Raw genomic sequence first — 7,380 nt, 5'->3', positions numbered from 1 at the left:
AGCACAGGACTTCCATCCTGGTGGAACCACTCTGGTAGTTGGTGAGTAGTTCTTCCCCTGCTTGTTACCTTATGACCATGTTCCCAGAGAAAATAGAGAAAACACAAATTATGCTGGATAAATCAGATGCTCCAAGAAATCCACTGTGCTTTTGTATATCTTCACCTATCTTTCTTCTGGATTATATAATTTTGTTTTATAATACAGTCAACTAGGGATTAGGGGAGTTTGAACATTACTTTAAAACTGACAAAATGATATAGTGTTCCTTAAATTATTGCATTTCCCAAATTGCACCCTAAGGAGAAATACATGTTACTTTGCACTCCTAGAGCAAATTATTTCATACAGAGAAAAAAAGAGAGAGAGAGAGAGAAAAGTTGTTTTTTTAAAAATAAATTAGTCCTCTCCCTCTGAGAGTTTCACAGTGCATATTAAACCTTCAGGGAAGTTCATCGGGAAGGAGATGCTTTTTGATCTTTGATTAATGGTTAAATAAGCAAACATTTCATACAAGCCACATCTTTTTTTTCCCCTTAGTGTGTCTCTGAAATTTCAAATTGGTGAACAATTCTGGAAAAGTTGAGAAGACCAAATAAAAAAGTGTTAATTAACAACTAAATAATGTAGCTCATATTTAGTACTATTCTTTCACAACTGCATCTGATTGCTAATAATTAATCACTGGTTTTAGTGCTGCATTGGCTATAACAAAGTTTTGATATAAACTCAAATTGAAACCATTACTACTCCCCTTAATTTAAAGGTATTTTAGGAATCCACAGTGGAATCTTTTAAACCCCTCATCTTCTCCATGGGGAAAAGTTGAAGCTATCTGCTCCCATTAAGATTTACAGCCTCACAACCCTTTATAAGTTGAGTATGCATCAGGATCAATTCTGTAGCAATGAGTTTTTGGTGGGTTCCTAGACAGGGTACTGGGATTTGTCGTTATTGGAGGACAGCATTTTTGGATATTATGTTAAACTACCAAAAATGAGGGTAGTTCAGTTTTTCTATTTCATGTAACATGAAAGAACTCAGCTAACAGATATTTTCTAGATTATATCAGTCTCCTTTTTATTACCTGCACTTTTAACTGATATAAAAGAGATGTTTTGTGTCATGTCAATGGAAAAAGCATGTTTTCTAGGATTCCTAATTTAAAAGAGGAGGAAAAAGAACAGAACTGACATTTAAGTGTTCACTCTGAGCTAAAATGATAATTACAGTATCCATATTTCCCCATTTTTCCTAAAAGAAAAATATAAATTAATATTACAATTATTGCATAAAAACGTGAAATAACTTTCCCACTATTGTCAAATGTTGGCACTGAAATATAAACCTAAATGGTGGCATGATCTGAGATATGTTTATCTCTTCTTTAATCCCAGAGTATACCTTATATTTGGATGATTTTTAAAAATCAAATATTCACAAAAACTCTTTAATAATGAAGAAATTATCTTTACTGAAAGGGAGTAAAGATTCAATGATAGCATGTAGAAACTTGTGCTGTTACTATTAATAGTCCTACTTGCATCTTCTCCCAATAATTTCAAACCTGAATATTTTCATGATAAATTACAGAAGAGATGAAGCAAAAAGACAAATGTACTCAACATATCCAGGATAAAAAATTATTAAAACTGATATTATATCTGTTGTACTTACATAGGCTGGTGTCAACTTGAGACTATTAAGAGTGAAGGTGTGGAGTTTAGCCTGTCAATCAGGTTGCAGCTTGATGACCTCCTTTGGAGGTGCTAAGGAGATAAATAGATCACTGGAGGCCATACCCATACTCTCTGATACATATTCCTCTTGACAAGCCATATGGAGCTATACTGATGGAGCCAGAGCCCTGGAGCTGGAGGAGCCATGTGGCTGAAATGCTTCCACCACCACTGGATCCACAAGACATTCTATCCACTGGCCTCTGATCTTCCTCTAGTCAGCATCATCGCATGTGTAGCGTGTGTCTGAAGAAGAATTTATAGACTGTATTGGGACATATTGGTTAATTTAAGACATTGACTTGATCTGGACTGGGCTGCGATGTTTTCTCTATGTGCAATTGCTCTTTTATATAGAACTCTTTCTTATACACTTATGAGTGTCTATAAATTTGTTTCTCTAGTCAACTCTGACTAACACAATGTCCTTAATCCCAAATGGTATGATATATGTAAGTCTGTATGCACATTTTACAAAGAAAAGTGAAAAGGATTTGAAAATTAATTCGTTTTCAATAACAAATGGAAATAATATTGATATAGTTCCTGTTACGTTAACAAGCAACATAAAAGCCTTAATATAGCTGGAAAATGTTCATGTGTTGCAATACATTGATACTAGCATCTTTTGAAATGAATCTCAGATACTGCCTCAGAAAGGGAACGCAGATGAGACAGGCGCTGTAGCAAAATGTAGTGAATAAATTAGATGATCCCCAGTTATTACATAAAATACCATCTGGGGCCCTAAAGGCTTGTTTCCAAACAAGCAGCCATCTAAGTAAGGTGTCATGAAAGAAGCACACCATGAAGGAAGCATACCATCATCAGTCCCCAAAGGACTGTGAAGGTTATAATCTGAAGTGAAAGGAGGGATTAGTCTCAAAACGTAAAGTGTGAGAGTCTGGACTGCAGAAGGCGATGGCAGTGGAAAGACAAAGAACTTCTTCTATCCACAATTGTGGGATAGGAGGAAGTGATTACTTTACGGAGTGCATGAGAGAGTTGAGTAGATCAAAGACATAAATTTGACTTGAACAGCTAAAGCATGATAATAGATCCCTTCTATGATACGTGCTGGGCCTGATCTGATTTCCAAATGCTTCTCTATTTTTGGTTTGGTTTTTTTTCTACATATTAGGGGGTATCTCATAGGACTTAGGTCATTGGGGGTCACCCTCTTGAAGTTGTGTTATTTGTTTTCCCATTTAATGGTATATGAAACCCAAGATTGATGAACCCATAGAGCAGCAGTTCTCAACCTGTCAGTCGCAACCCCTTTGAGGGGCACATGACCCTTTCACCGGGGTCATCCGATTCAGAACAGTAGCAAAATTACAGTTATGAAGTAGTAATGAAAATAATTTTTGATTGGGGGGTCACCACAACATGAGGAATTTTATTACACTGTCACAACATTCGGAAGGTTGAGAACCACTGCTATAAAGATAGAAAATAAAATATGGGATTTGGGGGTGGGTGGGTACAGTGGTCTTGGTGGAGGAAAAGTGAATAAATGTCAAGAAATCCATGTAGAAAAGAAATGTTTGGAAACCGATTGTGGTAGGAAATGTACAACTCTGCTGGACATGATTGAACTATGGAATGGTATGATATATGTCTTAATTCACAATTGTTAATAATAATAATACCATGAATCCCAGTTTGGATTTCAGAATTAGGAGAGCTGCCCATTTAATTCCTCTTCAGAGTGAAAAGGTACTTTCCCATCTCGAGCAGTGGTTCTCAACCTTCCTAATGCCGCGACCCTTTAATACAGTTCCTCATGCTGTGGTGACCCACAACCATAAAATTATTTTTGTTGCTACTTCATAACTGTAATTTTGCTACTATTATGAATTGTCATGTAAATATCTGCTATGCAGGATGTATTTTCATTGTTACAAATTGAACATAATTTAAGCTTAATGATTAATCACAAAACAATATTTGATTATATATTGTGAAATATTTATTTCTCATTACAAATAAATGAAATTTTGTCTTGAAGCATGGTGCAGTATGGGTGACAGTCTTCATGCTGGGTACTTGTATGTGGGTGTACCTGCATGTGAGCAGACCCGCCTGGAGACGGATAGAGGAGCGGTATCTAGGTTCCTAAGACAATCAGAAATATGTGTTTTCCGATGGTTTTAGGCAACCCCTGTGAAAGGGTCATTTGACCCCTAAAGGGGTCGTGACCCACAGGTTGAGAACTGCTAGAGACTGTTTTCCTGATGCCTAAAAATTTTTCAGCACACCACCTCATCAGACAGTCAACTACTAACATTCATTTAAATAGAAATATGATATATAAATGACTTCAATATCGAAATAAGACTTTCAAATTTACTGCCTCACTGATGGAAGCAAATATTAGCATTGTCATATTTTATATGCATTTGTCTACACATAACTGTCTAAACAATGAGCAAAACCAGTTCAAATGTGTCATACACTATCTCCTCCCTCCTATTTCTATCTGGATGAATATAAAAGGTGTAAGATGTTAACATTTTCTTTTTTTTTGATGTTAACATTTTCATCCATTAGTTATGACTTGATTGAGAAGGACAAATATGCCACCCCATCTAAAATAGAAAGATTGTTGAGGTTGTCAAAGAGAATTTGATTAGCTTGCATATGAAAGTTGCTTGCTTTGAATGTTGTCATAAGATATACAGTCATAATTTAGCAAGATTAGAGACAGATGGACTAGTTGAGCACACAGAAACAAATAATATACAAACAAATGAACCATCAATAGAAATGTTGTTGTTGTTGGTATTAATTAGGTGGCATCCGGTCAGCCTGATTCATAGCTAACCTATGTAAAACGGAACAAAACACTACCAAGTCCTGCACCATCCTCACAATTGTTCTTATGTTTGAGCCCATTGTAGCAGCCACTGTGTCAAAGTCATCCTCTTTTTCGCTGTTCCTCTACTTAATAAGTATTATGTCCTTCTGTGGGTACTGTTCTTTCCTGACACCATGTCCAAACTACAAGAGATGAAGTCTCACCATCCTTGCCTCTAGGAGCATTCTGGCTGTACTTCTTCCATGTCAGATTTATTGTTTCTATTGGAAGTCCATGGTACTTTCATTTTTAAAAATCAATTTATTGGGGACTCTTACACCTCTTATAACCTTCCATACATCAACTGTATCAAGCATATTAGTATATATGTTGCCATCATCATTTTCTAAACATTTATTTTCTAATTGAGTCATTGGTATCAGCTCCTCTCCTTTCCCTCCCTGACACCCTCTTACCCTCGTGACCTCTTGATAAATTATAAATTATTATTGTTTTCATATATCACACCCTTCACTCTTGCCCTTCACCCACATTTCTGTTGTTCATCCCCCTGGGGGGTAGGCAGGTATTATCCTCCCCTCCTCCCTCCTACCTTCCTCATACCCTTTTCATATAGCTACTCCCATTTTGTTCCTGAGGGGTTTATCTGACCTGGATTCTGTGTATCCTGAGCTCTGTTCTGTACCAATGTATATTCTCTGGTCTAGTCAGAACTTAAAAGCAGGACTGGGATCACGATAATGTGGGGCGAGGAAGCCTAAAATATCCAGAGAAATATTGTATATTTAATTGGTGCTATACAGTGCCTTGGTTGACTCATCCCTTCCTCGTGACCCTTCTGTGAGGGGATGTCCAATTGCCTACAGATGGGTTTTGGGTCTGTGCTCCAACACACCCTTGTTCTCAACAACATGTTTTTTTGTTGCTGTTTTGTGTCTTCTGGTGCCTTTTACTTGATTCCATTGACAGCTCATGATCACACAGGCTGGTGTGCTTCTTCCATGTGGGCTTGTTGCTTCTCTGCTAGATAGCCGCTTGTTTGTCTTCAAGTCTTTAAGATCCTAGATACTATATCTTTTGAAAGTAAAGCACCATCCAATTTCTTCACCACAATTGCTTGTGTACCTTTTTTGTCTTCATTGATTGTGTCAGGAAGATGAGCATCACAGAATGCCAGGTTGTTAGAACAAAGTGTTCTTGCATTGAGGGAGGGCTTGAGCAGAGGCCCGAAGTCTGTCCATTTCTCATATTAATATATGTACATAGGCCATCAATGCCTCTATTTTTATGAAATAACATATTTACACAAGTGCACACTTATGTTTATACCTCTATCCATAACTTTGCTTCCTAGATCTTTTCTCTGATTTCTTTTACCTTCCTCCTGCCCCACCATCATGCTTGCTCTTCTTCTTCTGCCTCTTAATAATTCCTCTCAGAGAGATTGCTGTTGCTCCAAAAACTACCAGAATCTCTATGTCCTCCTTGTTGTTTCTGATTCCCCAGTTGTTCCCATCTATAGTGTTGTTTGCTCCCTGCTCGTTTCCCCCACACCTCCTCCCCCCAGGTCCCTTCAGAACCTTCAGTCCCGTTGCTTTCTCCTTTTTCTCCTCAGGCTTGCTTCCCATGCATATCTTATATTGGTAGGAAAAACAACAACAGAGATGAAAAGAAAAGAAAATATTGAATAAAAAGATAAAAAACTAGCAAGAAAAGGGAGCCTGGAAAAAGCATACATAATTCCAGGTCTGTCTGCTGACCTTTATGTCTATCTCCCCACTAGTGCTGGGAGTTTCCAGGAATTTCTACATGGAGCAACTCATTAACAGAGAGGTCTACAGGGCCATCCCCAATTAGAGCCAGACTGACACACACACACACCCTCCACGGAAGTGTGTGTGACAGAACACAACACTAAACCTCCAGGTTGGGGAGGGGGCCGCCCTGCCACACCCACACAGAAGCAAACCAAGAAGGAAAAAGAGAGCGTGAAGGAGGAGACACCATACTGGCACATCTAGTCTTGAGGATGACATCCCTGCCTGGAGTTGCTAAGGGACAGAGAGGATTGTAGGGGCGACAACAGCTTGAGACATGATGTCCGCTTGCTGGAGCATAGTGTGACAGAGGCCTATACTGGGGACACATGGTGGGGAGTGATTCCAGTCTGACCACCCCCACAAGTGAATGAACCAAGAAGAGAACATAACAGATCAGCAAGGAGAGCAGAGCCAAGCCACAAGGTCCCAAAGGAACTCCATGGTACTTTCAATATCCATTGCAAGCACCCAAATTCCAACACTTCCATTCTTTGAAAAAGAATCCATCTTCTTTATTCAATGTCCAGTTTCCACATACCTATGAGAGAATTGAAAACACCATGACTTGTGTCATGTGTACCTTAGTCCTTGAAGTAACATTCTTGCTTTTTAACATTTTAAAGAAATTTACTCATTTGATCTCTTGACTGCTGCTTCCATGAGCATTGATTGTGGAACCAAGTAAGATGAAATCCTTGACAATTTCAACCTTTTTTCCATTTATCACAGTGTTATCTATTGGTCCAGTTGTGAGAATTTTGGTCTTCCTTACATGAACTTAAAATTCATACTGAAGGCTGCAATCGTTGATCTTCATCAAGTGCTTCAAGTCCTCCTTACTGTCAGCAAGCAAGGTTGTGTCATTTGGATATCATTATGTTGTCAATAAGCCTTCTTTCAATGCTGATGTTGAATTTTTCTTCATATAATCCAGCTTCTGTGGTGGTTTGCTCCACATACACATTGAACACGTATGGGGAGAGGATACAACCCTGACTCA

The sequence above is a fragment of the Echinops telfairi genome, unplaced genomic scaffold, assembly GCF_000313985.2.
Source record: "Echinops telfairi isolate 266 unplaced genomic scaffold, ASM31398v2 ScPeMD7_6080;HRSCAF=6971, whole genome shotgun sequence".
Lineage (NCBI taxonomy): Eukaryota > Metazoa > Chordata > Mammalia > Afrosoricida > Tenrecidae > Echinops > Echinops telfairi.
Note: the sequence above shows the minus strand (reverse complement) of the source record.